The following is a 19,154-nucleotide window of genomic DNA, read 5'->3' on the forward strand; positions in this document are numbered from 1 at the left end:
GGATTTAGTAATCTCCAATATGCCAAACTGGGATGGGATTATGGCTATGCTGAGACTTTAGAATGCAGTGTTCCCAAGATATAGTCTATTGCTTTTCTGTCTTAGCCTGCATAATGTGCAGAAATGAATTTATATAAGAAAGGGGACGTTAATGTCAACTTGGTGTGACTGATCCTATAAACTCCTAAATTGCTCCTGCAGTCTTCTTTCTCTAAAGCTTCCAGCTGCTGTCATGATTCTTAAATGGCAAATAATGTACATCTATAGGATTGCATATCATGTAACCCTTTATCCAATATCCAGCTTTGAAAACAGCCATAGATGATGCCCCATATTATGAAGAAAGCCCTTAACCAGTAAAAACATTTTTTTGGTTTCCCGCTGCTACTAAAAGCGGCCCATCTGCTTTACAAACCATATGATATAGACTTTTTAGTGAACAATATTTAGAAGAGAAATTAACTATAGAACAGGATACATTTTTAGCTTACCAAGCTTAGAGAAATAATGTACAATGCAGAACACAATGTGCAAAATGCCAAAAAGGCCTCAATCGACCATTTGTTGCACTTTGCACACTGTTTTCTACATTGTATAAATGGGGTCAGGTTTGGACTGGGAGTCTAAATAAGCCCTGTCATTTAACGTACACAGAGGCCCAAACAGCCCCACACCAGTCCACTAATTAATGACTGTCTATTGCATCTTACAGCAGCCAGTCCAGGCCCATATGGGGCAGGCTAGACTTTCTGGTCTTCTCCAAAAAACAGCATTGACTGTGCCACCTTTTCCTGCTTTCTCTAGCAACTGCTTCTTAAGTGATTATGAAGGGCACATTTGTGTACCCCTTAGTGCTCTAGCACTTGCACCACAGGGAATAGAAAATAACCCCTACATTTGAGCTTGAAATAAATGTATAGGTGCAACAGAGATAAATTCTCCAGCTGCCAGCAGGCCAAATAAAATTATCCAACTGTTCCTTTTTTGGCACGCAACTCCCAAGTTATTTTTACATCACCATAATTTTAATATACTTCTGCCAAAAAATATGTGGCTTGTCAGATAATCAACCCACTACTTAAAATTAGCTGCAAAATGGGCTCAGGACAGAATAACCACTGGTGTGTTGCTATTAGAGTACCATAGCAGAACAAGACAATGTAGCTTGATGGATATAATTCTGGAGTTGAAATAATTCTATTTCAACTCCTTCAAATAATTACCCAGCTAAAAGAAATAATTGAATTGTAATTTACTGGGAAATCCTTGACTGTTTTAGTTTTTATAATGAAAAAATATTTCTTAAAATGGTAGTCCACTCTCTTGGCTCAAAGTTACTTCCACCCGTGTCCTTGTGGGATAGGTATTAGAAATGGGCCTATGTGCTTTATTCATTACAGATATCGCAAGTGGTCTGGAAACACCGCCTTTCTGCGCAATAACATAAAGATATATCATTAGGTCAGCCAAATGAATATGGATTTAGGAAAATTACAGGAATGGTGATCTTAAACAGATGCCAAGAAGTGAAAAATTGTGCAATAAGAACACAGAATTCAAACACTCAATATACTGTTAATTATACTTTACTGAAAATAACAGAGGCGGAAAGGGACCTCGGAATAATTATTTTAAATGACTTTAAAGTAGACAAGCAATGTAGCGAAGCTGTGAGAAAGGTGTATAGGGAGGCACATTAGAAGCAAGGAGAGATACTAATGTCACTTGATAAAGCACTTGGAAACCTGTCCCTGGAGCATTGCCTCTCAAGTAGCATAAACAGGTACAATGGCTACATCATAAAGATTAGAAGGGTGCTGAGTGTTAAATAAATGTCATTTAATTAGTTTTTCCTGAAACACCTAACCTTGCTCTCAGCCACTCTGGAGTATTCTCTATTCCACTGACACTATGAGCACCCATTTGGAATTCTGCTACCAAAAAAAAAAAAAATATTAGTCTTTTGATAACTGCAAAAATGACTACTAAAAAAAAAATATATATGGAACAATGACAATGCAGTATTCTAGATTTATGAAATTTTGGTCTAAATTCAAAATGGAGGTGACTAGTACTTTAAAGGAGAACAAAAGCTTAACTAAAACAGTAGGGCTGAAATTTTGTAGATTATGTTTTGGGCTTCTGTACCAGCCCAAGGCACCCACAGCCCTTTAGCAGGGAAGATCTGTGCCCCCAAAGATTCCCCAGTAGCCCCCCATCTTCTTTTCTTCTGATTCCCTACACATGTTCTGTGCTGCTGGCACTTACCTGAGCTTAGGGGCCCACTCACATTATTCTGTATATATAGAATATAAATGTCACAATATAATATCACAATATAATAGCTCATAAACCAGTGCAATTAGCATCAGAATTTAATAATCACCCTATATAAACAGGGTTTTTGACAGGCCAGACTCATTTTGTGACAAAACCGTAAACTTAGCTTCTCAACAGCTGCCCAGAGCACACTGAGCATGTGCAGTGTCAATGACACTTTAAAAAAAAATCCAAGATGGGGAGCTCCTGTGAAAACTTTGAAGGCCTGGATCATTATTACTAAAGAGATACTGGCCCTTTAGGTTTGTGCAATAAATTCTGTATATAACATATGGCATTTCTAGCCATATTCATTTTCAGGGTTTAGTTCTACATTAACTTACCATTAGTGAAGAGTAAGAACATCATTATGAGGTCTAAAGCATCAGAGGTAGCTGAAAAACCCTATATATAATGCTATCTTTTTTGTGTCTGGCGCTATGGAAATGCAACATCTCAAGGTATCCCCTCCCCACATGTTATGGTACAGGGGAAAAAGAGGGTTTTTTTTATTATGTCTGTACCTTTATCAGACAAAACTGCTGGCAGCCACATAGCAAGATTCATCACAGCATAGAGAAAGGGGTCTTTATACTTCCTAGGTTTATCACTGGTCTGATCTTCCGCTTTTCACATAGACTTAAGCTGGAATTTTCAGAGCCGAAAACCATTTATAATCTTTTCCAAGAAAATAGAAGCTAGCCTCTTTTGTCTGTTGTGGTTCACCCTTTCTTTTTGAAGTTATCTCAAACAAATGTCTACAGTCTGTAAGGAAAAATACTGGGGATATACTACAAACATGTTTATAACATCACTGAGTAGCAATAATAAAGGCAATGATTTGGTGGGGTATTGGTTTATAAATGGACCACATGGTTGTTTAAAAGGTAAAAATCCACCAACTGCTATTACAGGTGTGGGATCCCTTATCCGGAAACCCTTTATCCAGAAAGTTCTAAATTACGGAAAGGCCATCTCCCATAGACTTCATTATAAGCAACTAATTCTCATTTTTAAAAATGATTTCCTTTTTTACTAATAAAAAAGTACCTTGTACTTTATCCCAACTAAGGTATAATTAATCCTTATTGGAGGAAAAACAAGCCTATTTGGTTTGTTCAATATTTAAATGATATTTAGTAGGCTTATGTTATGGAGATCCAAATTACGGAAAGATCCCTTATCCGGAAAACCCCAGGTCCCGAGCATTCTGGATAAGTACTGTTACCCAGAATGTTTGGGTTTTTACGGAGAAGGGATCTTTCTGTAATTTGGATCACTACACTGTAATAAAGGGAACAAAGTTTGCCCAGGAGCAGTAACCCATAGTAACCAATAGGATGCTTCCATTTAATCAGGTGACCAGTAAAGGTTTCTTGCTGATTGGTTGCTATAGATGATAAGAATTGTAGCAAACTTTGCTCCTGATATTACATAACCCCCTTATAGTCTACAAAAATAATTTGAACATCAAATTAACCCAATACATTTGTTTTGCCTCTAATAAGGATTAATTATGATCAAGTACAAGGTACTTTTTATTATTACAGAAAAAAAGGAAATAATTTTAAAAAAATTGAATTATATGATTAAAATAAAGTCTATGGAACATGGCCTTCCAGAAAGTCGGAGGTTTCTGGGATACAGGTTTCCAGGGTAACAGATCCCATACCTGTATGTGTTTAATAGAAATTTGTAAGAACATAATAAATGTACAGATGTACGCAAACCATCATTTTTGGATTTTCACCAAATTCTTGGCAGAAGATTAGCCTGAATCCAAACCCTTAGAGGGGATTTATTAACATTCAGATTTTTGTGGTTTTATATTTCTTTAAAACCATGACTAAACTCATTTCCAATTCATTTACTACTGGAAAAAACATGTAAACTGCCATTGTGAAAAAAAACAGACAACCTCTAAAACCACGAAGCAAAGAAATATCTTCCAGTTGTAAAAGGGACATCTGCCATTGATTTCTACATGATTGTGACAGACCTTAGCTGGTGCGACAAATTCACGGGGTTTTTTTCCGCAACAAAATCGGGTTTCGTGACAACAAACAGAATCTAAAAAATTAACTCAAATGAAAATGAATTAAACAGGGACTAGCAGTAGAGGTAACCCGTTTTAGCACACACCTGTTGGCAAGGAACCACTTCTAATGGCGATGTCCTGACTGTGCCATACAGACCAAAAGAAGTGTAGTGCCCACTCTCATCTAATCGACAAAACAGCAACTTTCAAAGGAATATAATTGGCTGGAGCTGAAGACCAGATTATGATTTTAACTCTTCAAAAGCTTTGCATTCATAAAGGTTCTTTGATGTTTTTCTGTGGCATACACAATGGCCTCTATACATCCACCAGCATTTGAGAAAAAGGCAACATCATTTGTTTTCTTCAACATTGTGTTTTTAATAACATTAAACAAGGGAATGAATAAATATGGAGGCTAATAAAGAAAAAGGCTCAAGCAAAGTAGTCAAAAATTCCACCCATTAAATTGTAACCCATATAATTCTTAGCTAGCCACTAGCTAGGAGACCATAGCAAATGCATTAATGTAAACATACAACTCATAATATCTCTATTATAATACAGGTATGGAACCTTTCATCCAGAATGCACAGGACCTGGGGTTTTCTAGGTAAGGGATCTTTCTGCCAGGTTAGGGATCTTACTTTGGATCTCCATACCTAAAAAAAATAATTTAAACATAAAATTAGGCCAATAGGATTGTTTTGCCTCCAATATCCATATCTTAGTAAAGGGCCTGAATAAAACCAGTGTTTCTAGTCTGTGTTTTAGTGCACATGGGATCATATTTGTAGATTGTAAGCTCTTTTGGGCAGGGCTCTCTTTACCTCTTCGGTGTCGGTTATTGATTGCTTTATATGTTACTCTGTATGTCCAATGTATGAAACCCACTTATTGTACAGCACTGCGGAATATGGTGGCGCTTTATAAATAAACGTTAATAATAATATCTATACTTGAGCTGCATTGTGCTGTTATTGAAATGTTTCTTCTACTGCACTTTCCTTTTGTTTTGGTCATTTCTTTTTTCTTTGTTTTTTCCAAATGCAAAACATCTTCGAATATTGTGATACAGAACAGAATAATTTGTATCAGATCACTGAAATTTTGTCTATAAATCAATAATATTTTTTTTCATTTTTAACATTTCACCCTTTTTAGTATTTTGAGTATTCAGCTGCGCTTCTTCCATAAGGGTTCATTTTATGCAAGGCAGGCGAGAGAGCAAAGGGATTTCAAATTTCCAAAAGCCTACTATGGTTTGAAAATTCAACCTGTCACATGACCACAAAAATCAATGATCTTGTGTCTTTGCCCACTCTATAAAAGAATCCATAAAATTATTGGAGCATGAGTTTCTGTTGGGTTTTTACATACTTTTTCCTTTTTTTCTGTAAAGTGTGTTTGTAGCCTTAGCCAGTTAGATATTTATTAGTTTGTTACTTGCATTTGAGAAGGGATAATGTTTCTGTTAGCATCTGAATGCCTAAGGAGATTTATCAAAAAGCTCCCTCTCAGATTTTTAATACTAAATTTCTGCACGTGAGATCTTTAAAGTATTCATTATTTCTTTTCTTGCATTTCTCAAGTATGACAACCCTTGAGGAGAGACAGAAAGATATCCATTGAAATGATGATGTGCCCATTTAGTTAAGTGGATTTCGACAGCTTTGAGCTCTCAATTTGCTTTGTCGAAAAGAAAAAAACACCTGTGCGAAGATGGGAGAATTTTGGATAAATAGCAAAAAAAATGTTTGATCTGCAAGAGAGTTTTTGACATTTTCATCTCAAACATTGATAAATCAGCCGTTAGACCGTCAGAAGCCAATGTTCCAATGTCTTGCACTGATAAGATCTAAAAAGATCAAAACAAGCTGTCTGTAAGTTAGGAAATATGGCTCTGAATCATTAGGCTATAACTGTACTATTAAACCAGTGATTCAGGATGAATAGTTGGTCGCGGGGACATTAAGTAGACATTTGCATGTCTCCACCTATAATTGCTTCAATGAGGGTTAAGGCTAATGCCACACTGCTACTTGGCCTGTGGAAAAACGCAAGTCTAGAATCAGCCGCAACACTGGCATCAACCCTCTTCCTTTCCTAGTGCAGGCACGTGCAGCAGATTTCAGCACAGAAATGCATACTCACATGATTCCATGTGTAAATCACATGTGTACCTGGGCCAATGCAATAGTTGCAGGTGCAGGCAATGAAGAAGACTGATGCCAGTGTAGGGGCGGATTCACCCAAGGCCGGAACTAGGGGTAGGTAGAATCGGCAACTGCCTAAAGTGCAGCGAAGGGGTGGTGAGAGGTAGGTACCTCTTCTGGCCACCCTTAGTCTTAGCCGCACCAGCGCTTCTCACTGCGTGGCCTGCCCCTGCATTCACCATGTGTGGCACTAGCCTAGAGCCTATAATTTTTGGTTTTAATGCAGTGCTATGTGTGAAGCATAAGGTATGTAAATATTCTTTTATAAGATGGATTTTCACTGCATGCCTTACATTTAGTTCTCTTTTGCTCTTTATAGTTCTCATTTTAATGATGATGGTTCCTTCGCTTCACTAGTAAAAATAAAAATATACTAAACTGTAGCAGATGTTTAACAAATGTGCTTCACAAGTAGTTTTCCTAAAGTTTTCTTATAGGTGTCTATATAGTGATCAATTAGTTTGAGTTTCTTAACCTAATGTTTATTTCTAGCTGCAAAAAAACACAACCATGCTGTTTGTTACTGATAGATTTCCACTGCAGGAACAAAAGTTATATTGACAAAGCATCAATAAAAGCATCAATAAACCATTTATCTCAAAATATATATATGAAAAAAAATAAAACCTTTTTGCGAAAGAGAATTATAAACCTTCATTGCAGTTTGGGTATGTATTTATATTAAGGAATATTTTCTTAGAGGAGGATGCAGAGCTTGGGATGGAACAGCAGATCACTGTAGTACTGCAGATCTAGGTTGAGCAATTTTTATTTTAACATTATCTGCTCTGATTTCATTTTAAAGTGGGTTCCTGAGGAGGTGATGTCATCCAGTTTGACTGAAAATGATTGTATTATATTAGCTAGGTGGTAGCTATGGAAGTTTAGAAAAAAAAGGTGCTAATGCTGAGAGGCGAGGTGGTAGTCATGAATGCTGTGCATCCTAGGAATGTTTGATGCCTGTGGTAGTGACTATCTCAGATGGAGTCTTTTGATCTCGCTTTCATGCTCTTTGAAAACAATTCTATGAATGTGCTGGGCAGTAGAGAACGAATGAGAGGAAATGGGACAAAAATTGTGTTTGGTAGAACGTTAAACATGGTCGTTCATTTGTAGAATCGGAAGATTGTTAATAAAGTTTGGCTTAAACCTTGTAAGTGAAATTACAGAATTTGTTACTATTTGAAATACTTAAAGATAACTTAAAAAAAAAAAATAGCACCACCTGCCCCAGAACAGTCTACATACAAATCACGTACTAACTGTGGCAATTAAAGAAAATTTCTGACAAACAAACTGTGAAGACTATATGATCTCATTATTATTTTAGTAGTCCATGATATGTAAGGTCATTTCTTGACAGTCAGAAGGCCCAGAAATGCTAGTGTCCAGAGTCATTTCCTAATATGTAATAAGAGCAAGCTAACATGTTGCCAGATAAGAAAATAATAAAACCATATGTCATATGGCATCAGATTGCAGGCCTATGTCAGCATTGCCATGGTAGTAAATGACAAATGAGACCAATTTACAGCAACCAATCAGGGGCACTGTAGGAAACCTCTGTATGGAACTTGCCACTCCATAGCCACCCATCTTATCTAATACAATCATTTTCAACAGGCTCTGCAAGAGCAATTTAAATAGTGATCCTGCTTTGATATTCATTCAAAGTAGATAATGTGAAAATGACTGGCCAGAGGTCACTATCAAAATAAACACAGGGTCATCCTTGAGTTCCATGGGTCTGCAGTGCTACAGTGATCCACAGATTGGCCATTTGTGCATTGACCCATGATCAGGAACTCAAGCTATGGGTGGCCAGCTAAGCATAAGTTTGTGGTGTTGCAAGTTTTCTGTAAAGATCTGGTAGTAGCTGTTTTGGACTGTGTAAGACGTTTTTGCTTCCAGTACCCCATCCCCTTGGCATTTTCCTCATTAATACGCTTTCCTCGTTAATACAGTTTAGTGCATTTTGTTATATACCAACAAAGTCTGCAGCACCTGCTTTCTCTATAAAAGGACATGGCAGTGTCTTTTTGGATTTTAGGCCTGTGAAAATAATTGCTTCCAGTGTACAACCATAAAGATGTTTTCAACTTCACAAGGAGGAAGAATAGACAGACACTGAGAATTCAGGCTTCCCTGCTATACATCCCTAAAATGTAATAAAGGAATCCAAAAAAGGATATTACTCTTTAAGCACTCTCTATGTTCTCTTTGACATTTGCAAGCAGTCCAGCTCAGCTATCATCGAGGTCAGTTTAAACATTTAGCTGATTGATATGGGTTTGCTCCAGTGCAGAAATGGTTCCCATTTATCTTTGATTTATCATTGCAAGAACTGGCCGCTGCTCACTGATACAGCAGGAGATATTATGTCCTCACTTAAAGGGAAATATCTAAATCAATGTGTGAGTCTATTGTGCCACTCTGCGTCTGTTCTAAAAAGACCTGTGAGTCAGTTCAAGGTCACTGGCATTATATATGCTAAAGACAATGTATACCATATTTATAAGCAGGAATCATTTTATTTTCTCTAAAATAAAATCATTAGAAACTAGCAAGGCAAAAATAAAGGACACTAAATCAAGCCCAAAACATCCAAAATAATTTACCTTTGAAAGATTTGCTGAACCAGCCTGAGGAATACATAGTAGGTGGTGAGGTGCAGGTTGACCTGAAACCTTCAAGGCCTATGGGTCTGACAGTTTGGGTTAAAATTTGGGCAACCACTGCAGGTTCGGGAAAAGCACATTCCTCTTCTACTTCCGAAGATTCCCTGTCCTGAAACCAGAGGCGCTGACAAAAGTACAGAGAGGGAAGAAGTGGGTACAGGTAAGGGTTAATTTTGTAAATAAGGGTTGGGAGTGGGTTAAGATTTTGCGAGTTATGGTCAGGTGTGGGTTGAGTGTTTCCTGACCCCCACATCACTAAGATGGCCACGTACACTAAAAGATTGTGTTGTTGACACCTATATGGTAGTTAGTCTGTAGCTATAAAAGAAAGACTGTTTTTCAGATCTTTTAATCATGCTACTGGGTCCCACTAAAGACAGGCACAGGAGAGTGGGAGGGAAGAGGTGGTTGCTACAAGAAATACCTAGCAAACAGTTAATCAAGTACCCAATAGGGTAAGGCCACCCTTTGCCTGGGATACCAGCTCTTTAAAGCATGAATGAGGTGCTGATCTACCTCACGCTGTGCGCTTAAGAACTTTGTAAAGGGGTGAGTGATAGTTAGATCTGGTTATAAGGAAAGCCTTATAGGCATTTAACATCATCCTAGTGTTTATAAGTCAATATTGAATCTTTTTAGCATTGGGTCTGGGGGCATTGCTCTCCTGGAACATGAGAAGATCATAAGATGAAAAAAGGCTCATATTACTCAGCCCTTCTATGATCATAATTGTTGAACTTAATGACCCCTGTGATTCCAATACAGCTGCTGATTCCTCGCCATGTTAAAAAGCTGGCAACGGGTGTTGACGGCAACCTTTGGCTTTTCTCCAAACATAAGCACGTCTGGACTTGGAAATAAGTGTGAAAGACAACTCATCAGACCATGTTACTTTCTTTCATTATTCAAGGATCCAGGTTTTGAGAGTCTGATACCACATTATAAATCTTTGTGCACTGGCCTTGGATACATGCGGTTTCCAGCAGTTAAACTTGCAATGAAGCTTTTGTTGAGAATGAGTCACAGAGGTGCTGATTCAATTCTGGGGTCATTTTTGAGGCCATGGTCTTGTGGGGTTTAGCAACTATCCTATTAAGTCAATCCCTGTGTGCTTCAACTTGCAGCTACCATTTCTCTATGCTGATGCTGTCTGCTCATATTTAGTGAAGACTTTTTCATTTGTGGCACAACAAAAAATTGTGTAAGATTGCACCTGCAATTCAGGTTCCAATAGTTTGCCTCATGGCGCTATTGTTTTATAGACGATACATACTACCGCTATCAATCAACCTTATATGACAAACCCACACTCCCGCTGCCTTTATAGCTGTGATTTAGTTAGATCAGAATTACAGTTTATTTCTATGTGATGTTTCCATTATTTTGTCCAGTCCATATATGCTAAAAACTGATATCTACAGTCCCCAGATTCCATTATGACCCAAGACTCCTATACTCAAACAAATGTAATCCCTTAACAACCAGTCAGCACTTACTTTTCAGCATTTTAATGAAAGTAAAATGTCCAATTGTTTGCTAAGGATTATTGACCATCTGCATTTCATGCAATAAAATGTGCATAATCACTGCATAATGTATGATTGCTCCTTCCCTCCTTTTAAAATATACATATAGAGAAGTAAAATGTCTAGATTAAGATTGCACTAGCAACTGCATAGTTCCCTCAGCTCAGACCATGAATTCATAAATATTAAAGGCTCTCACGGGCAAGGCCATCTGACCTCATGTCTGACTGTATGCTTGTCCCATCATTTGTAAAGCTATTGTTTCTGTCTGTCATTCTGTTTGTGTTCTCCACAATATATAATACAGTGCTGAGGAATATACTGGTGTTTTATGCTATACTAATGCCACACTGGGGGCATACTGTCCATTGTAAGACAAGGTTTTTTATCAACCTGGTGAGACCCAAAAGTGAGTAAAGCCAGCAAGACAGTAAGCCAGTAACAGACAATAGTTATTGCAACACACTAATTCTATACCAAGCCTAGGGTTGCAGAAATGTTTTTCAGAGTTAACTTGGCCGTACATTGGGCCATTAAATCTGTGACTTGATTCCTTTAGACCAACATAGCAGTTTATGAAAAAAAAGTGTGCATCAGTCATAGTTCCAAAATTTAGGGCAGCTGTAACTCTTCCAAAGTTATCTTTAAGATGGATGTCAAGGAGATAGGCACTCTTCCAAAACCTTTGTGAAACTGACACATTCTATAGGACATAACTTAAAATATTTATCAAATAAGGAACAAAGGAACCCGTGCCCCTGTTCCACTCAACAATTCCAAGTTATGCCAGAACCCTCTGCTGACCCACTCAAACTCCAGTTACATTTCAATGAAGCCCTGTTGCCTCTTAACTCCACAACTGTCCCACTTGGCTTCCCTAAACTGTCCCCAGCCCAACTACACAATACAATGCAATTGTTAAAAGTACTCCAGTCTATGGAAAGATCTTTCACTACCATCCCATTATGACTTGACAGCAAGCTTTGTGCAGGCAGAATTAACCTGGTCAGTGTAGAGGGGGAAGTGTGGCTGGGGCAGCTTAGGGGCACAATTAAACGCTATGAATGGCACAGTCCTTAATACTCTAGTCTAGTAATACTGGCACATACCTTTTATATTTAAACAAAATGGTCCACCCCAAAGTCTGGGAATCCCTGTCTTTGAGGGAAATCAAGGGTGACAGGTTTGAACATTTTGCATATATTAATGATCCACTAATGTAATATGTAATGTTGCTGAGCCTCTGTGAGTTAGGGGTAGATTTATTATATTGTGAAATTAGCACTCACCACAGCAAAACTCACCCACTTTCTATTGATTCCTATGGGATTTTTTTAAGTGTATTTCTAATATGGTGCACTCTTTCACCCATTAATAAATATACTTTAAAAATCCCATAGGAATAAATAAAATGTGGGTAAATTTTTCTCTTGTAAACTTAGGGTTTGCACCTCCACCGGGTTATAAACTCAAATAGGCATTTGATGCAACGCCATCACGTGATGATGTTTCTGCCCGCGCAATGACGTCAGGGGCAGGGTTATTGTGTCCATCAGAGGCATTTTGATTTCTGCCGTTTTCAGAATGTTGAAAACCAGGCAGAAGGTTTTGACACGACAGCCCCTTAAAGAAGGAAAGGCTAAGTCACTTGGGGGTGCCAAAATGTTAGGCACCCCCAAGTGACTTAACCTTGTACCCCGCGCTGGTGCCCGTTAAGAGAAAACTGCACCAGCCCGGGGTAGCTGCGAGCGCTTCCTCTTCCTCGTTCTTGTGCAGTAGAATGAAAAGCCGAACTTTTCACTCTAATGCACATGCGCCGGCCCAGGGATTTTGCCAGTAGAAGACATACGGAAGGAATCGCTCGCTGCAGGTACCCCGGGCTGGTGCGGTTTTCTCCTAACAGGGGCACCAGCCCGGGGCAAAAGGTAAATGATTAAAGTCACTTGGGGGTGTCTAACATTTTGGCAACCCCAAGTGACTTAGCCTTTCCTTCTCGTTTAAAAAACCAGACAGGTGGAAGCCCTAAGCCCACCACAGAAGCACTAATCCACTTTCCTTTCATACCCATGGGATTTTTAGAAGCATATTTCTTAAATGGTACTCTTTCCTCCAACATTAAATACGCTTTTAAATACCCCATAGAAATAAATAAAAAGTGGGTAAACTTCCTGAGGTAGTAACTATAGTTTCAGTGGTGAGGGGGGGGGAGCCCCTAGTAACTTCAGGGGAGCTGCCACCTCAGGTAAGTTTCTGAACAGCGCCCCCTGCTGATCATTAACTGCTGAAAGCCAACTCAGGGAAATGCCTATAAATGATAGCTACTAGTACATTTATTTTTTAGAAAGCCTGTCTGCCAAACACTCGAGCAACGCGTAAACTATAGTCTCGGTGCCCGTTTGGCTGGTACATTCATACAATGAACTGGATTTTCCTCATGTGGCCCTCACTCCCATGTGGCCCTCACTCCCATGTGGCCCTCATTCCCATATAGCCACTACTCCAGCAGCCACTGAAACCTAAGGTCGAAGCACCTTCTCTGGTAACCAGGAGTGTAATAACACGCAGAGATCACAAAGCTGATTTAGCCTCTCCCCTTTGCCGTGATTGGAGGAGTCTCGGAATGCTGTCGATTGGAAGGCGCAGGAATGGGGGCGCGGCTGTATGTGTACGGGGCGGAGCGAACCAAGCAGAGAGGGGAGGACTGGGCCAGCGGACACAGAGGAGGGGGGGAGTGACGGGAGTGAGCGGCGGCCTGTGACAGGAGCCGGAGTTACTAGCAGCTCCGGGCTGAGCGGCCTCTCGGGAGCGGCAGGAAAAGACCGGGAGTTATATGCCTCTTTTTCTTCGTATGTTGCCTGCCGCAAATAAAGGGAAATACCTGGCCACAAGATAGGACACAGAAACACACGGCAGTAAGTCCAAGCTTTCTTAGCCATTGGCCGAGACCGTCTCTGTTATGTAGAGGGATTCAACCTGCGGCCCGTCAGGTGTCCGTGGACTACATCTCCCAGCATCTCCCGTGTGTTGGGAGTTCTAGTTCATCAGTACCTGAAGGGTCGCAGGTTGGACAACCGTGTTGTACTGAAAGGACAGCCTGGGGAACAGCTGCAGGGCAGTCATGTATGTATGTGCTTCTATTAATATCTCAGGGCTGCTGTCTATAGTTAGAATTTGTGTGTGTGTTTGTGTGCACCTATATACAGTCATAGATATATATATACACACATACACAATCATATAGACCAGTGCCAATAAATACAGTGTGATCTCATTTCCTCTGTGTGTATACAAATGTATATACATGTATCAGTCTGTACACACACACACACACACACATATATATATATGATACACACCTGTATGTGAGCCCACAAAGCTAACACAGAGAATACACAGATATTTGAATATGTTGCTGATATTGCTACAGACATAATCCAGTGTGTATGTGTGTGCCCATGTACTGTTTGGTGTGCCAGAGAGGACGGCAGGGACATGGATAGGCGGAGAAATGGCCTCTATCTGATGTATTTTAGTTTATATATTTAGGCTATAACATATTATATAGTAGAGGTTGTTTTTTTTAATATTCATTTGCTTGGTATATAGAAAGACAAAACATGTCACATACCCACACAGACAAAGGCAAATGTATATGTAAATGCTTCTATGTATTAATGCACGGAAAGATGTCTGTGTGTGTGTTGTTTGCATCGATGTATGCTTGAGTTCAATAATTCACCTAATTTAGAAATGTCCAACCTGCATCCTTTCGGCTGTCATTGAACCACAACTTCCAATATCCCTTAGTTAACCGATGCTGCTGGGAGTTGTAGTAATAGAGCAGCTGGCGGGACGCGGCTGGACATTCCTATGCTCAGAAGCCGGCGCAGTGCCTTTCACTCTTTTCACTGAGGTTTAGAGCTGCTGTGCAGCTTTGTGTTGGTTAATCCCGTGGCAAAGGAGGATTGTGGCCCTGACTGAATTAAGACTTGTTGGAAATCTCCTGGCTCTTACATGGAGGGTGAACCAGGGTATTTCAGGGGTAATGTCAGCCATGATACTTCCAAACTCAGTATGGAGGGGTGCCCACCACTGGACTGGGTCTCTCTCCTTGTATTGGGTGGGGAGAATGGCAGTGTTTGGGAAGTGTAGCTAATGAAGAAGCTCTTTGTGACTCGTCAGTTTGCCTTTAGTATCCATTTCAGGCTTTGTGTTTATTGATTCATATCATTCATTTAAATGCTAAATAACATTTAGAACACAATAAACCCTAGGATTGAACAGGTTTAGGCCTTGGGCAGTGTGAGAATAGGATGCATATACCAGACAGCACCCAACCATCATCCTGTAGCTGTGGCCCCCAATGCTGGCGATATGGAAAATCATATCTGAGGCTGAAATTACAAATGGCAATTCAAGAGTACGTTAAGTGGCTCATTTATTCAGCTTCAACCTGATTAATCACCATTTTGCTGTTGGGGGGGCAGCAGCAATACATTGACCTGTAGTGTGCTCACTAACCCTTTCTTGTAACAAAGGAAATAACTTCATGCCTAATTGTAAGCTGAGATTTTAGGAGTAAAGGCAACGGGCAAACATAATGATTGCCCAAGCACATTCGCTGACTTATGGAGACATGAATAGTTTTTGCTAAGGTGGAATAAAAAGTTAATGAGTTAACTCCCATGGTAATGATTGAACGTGCACACTAACCAGTGAGTAAAATGGGGCTGGCAGAAAAATATACTTCCTCAAACGTAACCTTCCCTATGTACCCTTCAGTGTGTCGAACTATTGTTATAATAGTGTCTTTTGTCATTCATGGGTGTCTTTTATTATCTAAAGTGTATTGTGTTGCACTGCTAATCCCTTGCTGCCTGCTGCATGTAATGTGGTTAACTTGTAGTTTATTTTGGGCAGGTAACAAACAGGATTGCGACGATTAGTCTCCAGACAGTACACAAGTGCGATACTTTCATAATACATTTCCTGTTCTACAGATAATTCATTTTAGAAAGGCTTAGTACTGTATTTTCTTCCAACCTTCTGTAATCACATAGTGTCTGCCGGATCCATTTAGAGTTTATAACAAATTGGTGATGGCAAGCCAACAGGGAGGTGTAGCGCCAGTCGCGCCCACTTCACTGTAAAGTATGAGAATAACACTTTTGGTGGCGCTGGTTGGCACTACTTTCCCCCACGTCATTGTAAAGTATGAGAGTAAAGGTGAAGACACACGGAGCTACTAGTAGCAGCTACTTGTGGCTGCTAAAATAGACAATGCTAATCATTTCTTATAATTGTCTGTACGTGTGTTTTAGCAGAGGTAATTCTCAGTATTGTCTACGGCAGGGTATTTTCTGGGGTTTAGTAGCCTTGGAAAAGTAGCTGCTACTAAGTAGCTTAGTGTGTCTTCACCCTAAAGTGGCCATACAGGGGCAGATTTAAGCTACCAATTTGGCCACTTCAGACCAATTCGGCTGCTTATCTGCCCATGTCTGGGGCCTACCTGACCGATATCTGCCCGAATATTGGGTAAATGTTTATCATGTAGACTGGGTTTTCCCGTTGGATCGAGGACTATGTTGGCTCGTTGATGCGGTCCTGGTCCTGGTCCAGATAGATTTATCCTAGTGGTTAGTATTTTAGGGAAAGATCTGCTTGTTTGGTGGCCAGACACTATTCCCAAAACAAATCTGAACTCACCAAGTTGTAACTCTGCTGCCATTGTTGTAGAATACTGTAACAGCCTGATCCTCTGTGAAAAAGTCAACATGCAATGGAATAGGGGCAAGCGGCCCAACATTTCAATGGAGAATTATATTCCTTCCATTAAAGGACATGTAAAGTCTATTTCACTGTGGGGGGGTGCCAAAATGTTAGGAACACCTCCCTGAAATAGATTACTACCAGACTGGTGCTCCTGTTAAGAGGGTCTGCATGTGGAACAAACTGTCTGAGGGTCATGCTGGCATCCGTTTACGTTAGTTGCTTATTGGTTTGCGTTCTGCGCATGCGTAATAGAGTAAATCTCAACAGGTATACTCTACTGCGTATTAAATAAAAAAGCGGTGCGGTGTGGCACCAGCCTGGAGAAACAAACTTAGCGATCTGTTTTACTGGCACAACATTTTGGCACCCCCTGTGCAAACAGTATGTGCATGCACAACATTTTTTTGGGGGGGGGGGGTTGTACTGTCATGCAATCTCCCTTCCTCAGATTACATGACAGTACTCGCATTCACTTTATTGTAAAGTATGGAAATCACACTGTAGATGACACTACTCACAACCACTTTTTTGTAATGTATGAGAATAACATTGCTGATTGCACAGGTTGGTGAGTTAGCACTTAACCCTTTAAGTGCCAGCCGAATTCGTCATTTCGGTTCCCCCCAGTGCCAGACGTTTTTTAAGCATTTTGTACTCATTCACTTTAACAATGTTTTTTGGTAGGAAAACCTCCACGAAACTAGGGAAATTATATATCGTTTTTTTCGTCACTAATTGGGCTTCGACATACATACCAAATTTTATAACTTTTCTGGAGATATGATGTGTATTTTGGGTGAAATATGTAAAAAAAAAATAAAATTATGAAAAATTTCTGTATATTTTGAGGTTTTTTTCCATAGAAAAGTTAATTTTACTCACTTTTTTTTATTGTTTGTAAAAGCCCTGATACTCCCAATTCCAACGATACCAAATATGTGGTGGTACCCCACAGTTCCTGTCCAGAAGTAACCCCCAAACTAAGGCAATACTTAGTACAATATCACACCAGAACAAAGCAGAAAAGCGCTTGTAACAGTTAATGCAGCATAACTTATATGTAAATCTAAAATATCCCCTCATGTTTGGTATCTTTAGAAACTACAGACCTTCAGGTTTCTAGGTGCAATGTAGTTTTCACTCAAAAGCCAAATACCTTTTGTCAGTGCATTGTGAAATTTGGAACTTTTTATGACATTTTTTTTTTTTTTCTAAAACGTAAACTTGGACGCATGATCAAATGTGGATTTGACAAAAAAAAATCTCATAAAAATTTTCTAGCAAAGGCATATTTGAAAGACAAACTTCTCCTGAATAAAATGATGCCCCATATGTATGGGTGCACATAAAGACATGGGCACCAAACACTCCAAAGCAGGGGCAATGCACAAGGGCAATTACAGCTAAAAATGTGGGGGCTGCGCTCTATGTGCACTTCCTGCAGTTTTTCAGTGTTAACCCCCCTACCTGTGAAATAACCCCCACAAACTATATATTTCTGAAAAGTGCACACCTTCAGCTATTCAGAGACGCCACTCTCCTCTTTCTACATGGAAAATTGTGGCCGCAGTCCCTTGCAGAAGTTAGCGCTTTGGTCAGAAATCAAGGAAAAACCAGATACAAACCTAGATTTCTCCCCAAAATCTCCATGGCAACTACCAAAAACTTACTAACCATCAATCTGCAAGTTCCCCTGAATAAAACGATACCCCATATGTATGGGTGCACATAAAGACGTGGCCACCAAATGCCCCCAAACAGGGGCAATGCATAAGGGCAATTTCAGTTGAAATTTTGGGGGCTGCGCTCTATGTGCACTACCTGCAGTTTTTCAGTGTTAACCCCCCCTACCTGTGAAATAACCCCCACAAACTATATATTTCTGAAAAGTGCACACCTTCAGCTATTCAGAGACACCACTCTTCTCTTTCTACATGGAAAATTGTGGCCGCAGTCCCTTGCAGAAGTCAGCGCTTTGGTCAGAAATCAAGGAAAAACCAGATAAAAAACCTAGATTTCTCCCCAAAATCTCCATGGCAACTACCAAAAACTTACTAAACCTCAATTTGCAAGTTCCCCTGAATAAAACGATACCCCATATGTATGGGTGCACATAAAGACGTGGCCACCAAATGCCCCAAAACAGGGGCAATGCATAAAAGCAATTTCAGTTGAAATTTTGGGGGCTGCGCTCTATGTGCACTACCTGCAGTTTTTCAGTGTTAACCCCCCCTACCTGTGAGATAACCCCCACAATCTATATATTTACGAAAAGTGCACACCTTCAGCTATTCAGAGACACCACTCTTCTCTTTCTACATGGAAAATTGTGGCCGCAGTCCCTTGCAGAAGTTAGCGCTTTGGTCAGAAATCAAGGAAAAACTAGATACAAACCTAGATTTCTCCCCAAAATCTCCATGGCAACTACCAAAAACTTACTAACCATCAATCTGCAAGTTCCCCTGAATAAAACGATACCTCATATGTATGGGTGCACATAAAGACGTGGCCACCAAATGCCCCAAAACAGGGGCAATGCATAAGGGGAATTTCAGTTGAAATTTTGGGGGCTGCGCTCTATGTGCACTACCTGCAGTTTTTCAGT

General features: G+C 39.8%; 1 protein-coding gene across 2 annotated transcripts in view; it reads left to right on the forward strand.

The window, feature by feature from the left end:
* Window positions 1-19,154, forward strand: part of dag1 (dystroglycan 1) — a 140,634-nt gene that overhangs the window by 89,939 nt on the left and 31,541 nt on the right. Inside the window, exon 1 of one of the 2 annotated variants that reach the window (NM_001016518.2) lies at window positions 13,565-13,689. The exons of the other annotated variant lie outside the window; for it this stretch is intronic. The gene's annotated coding sequence lies outside the window, so the exon portion shown is untranslated. Of the gene's footprint in view, window positions 1-13,564; window positions 13,690-19,154 lie in introns of those variants that run through there. 2 annotated transcript variants of the gene reach the window in all.

The sequence above is a fragment of the Xenopus tropicalis genome, chromosome 4 (assembly GCF_000004195.4).
Source record: "Xenopus tropicalis strain Nigerian chromosome 4, UCB_Xtro_10.0, whole genome shotgun sequence".
NCBI lineage: Eukaryota > Metazoa > Chordata > Amphibia > Anura > Pipidae > Xenopus > Xenopus tropicalis.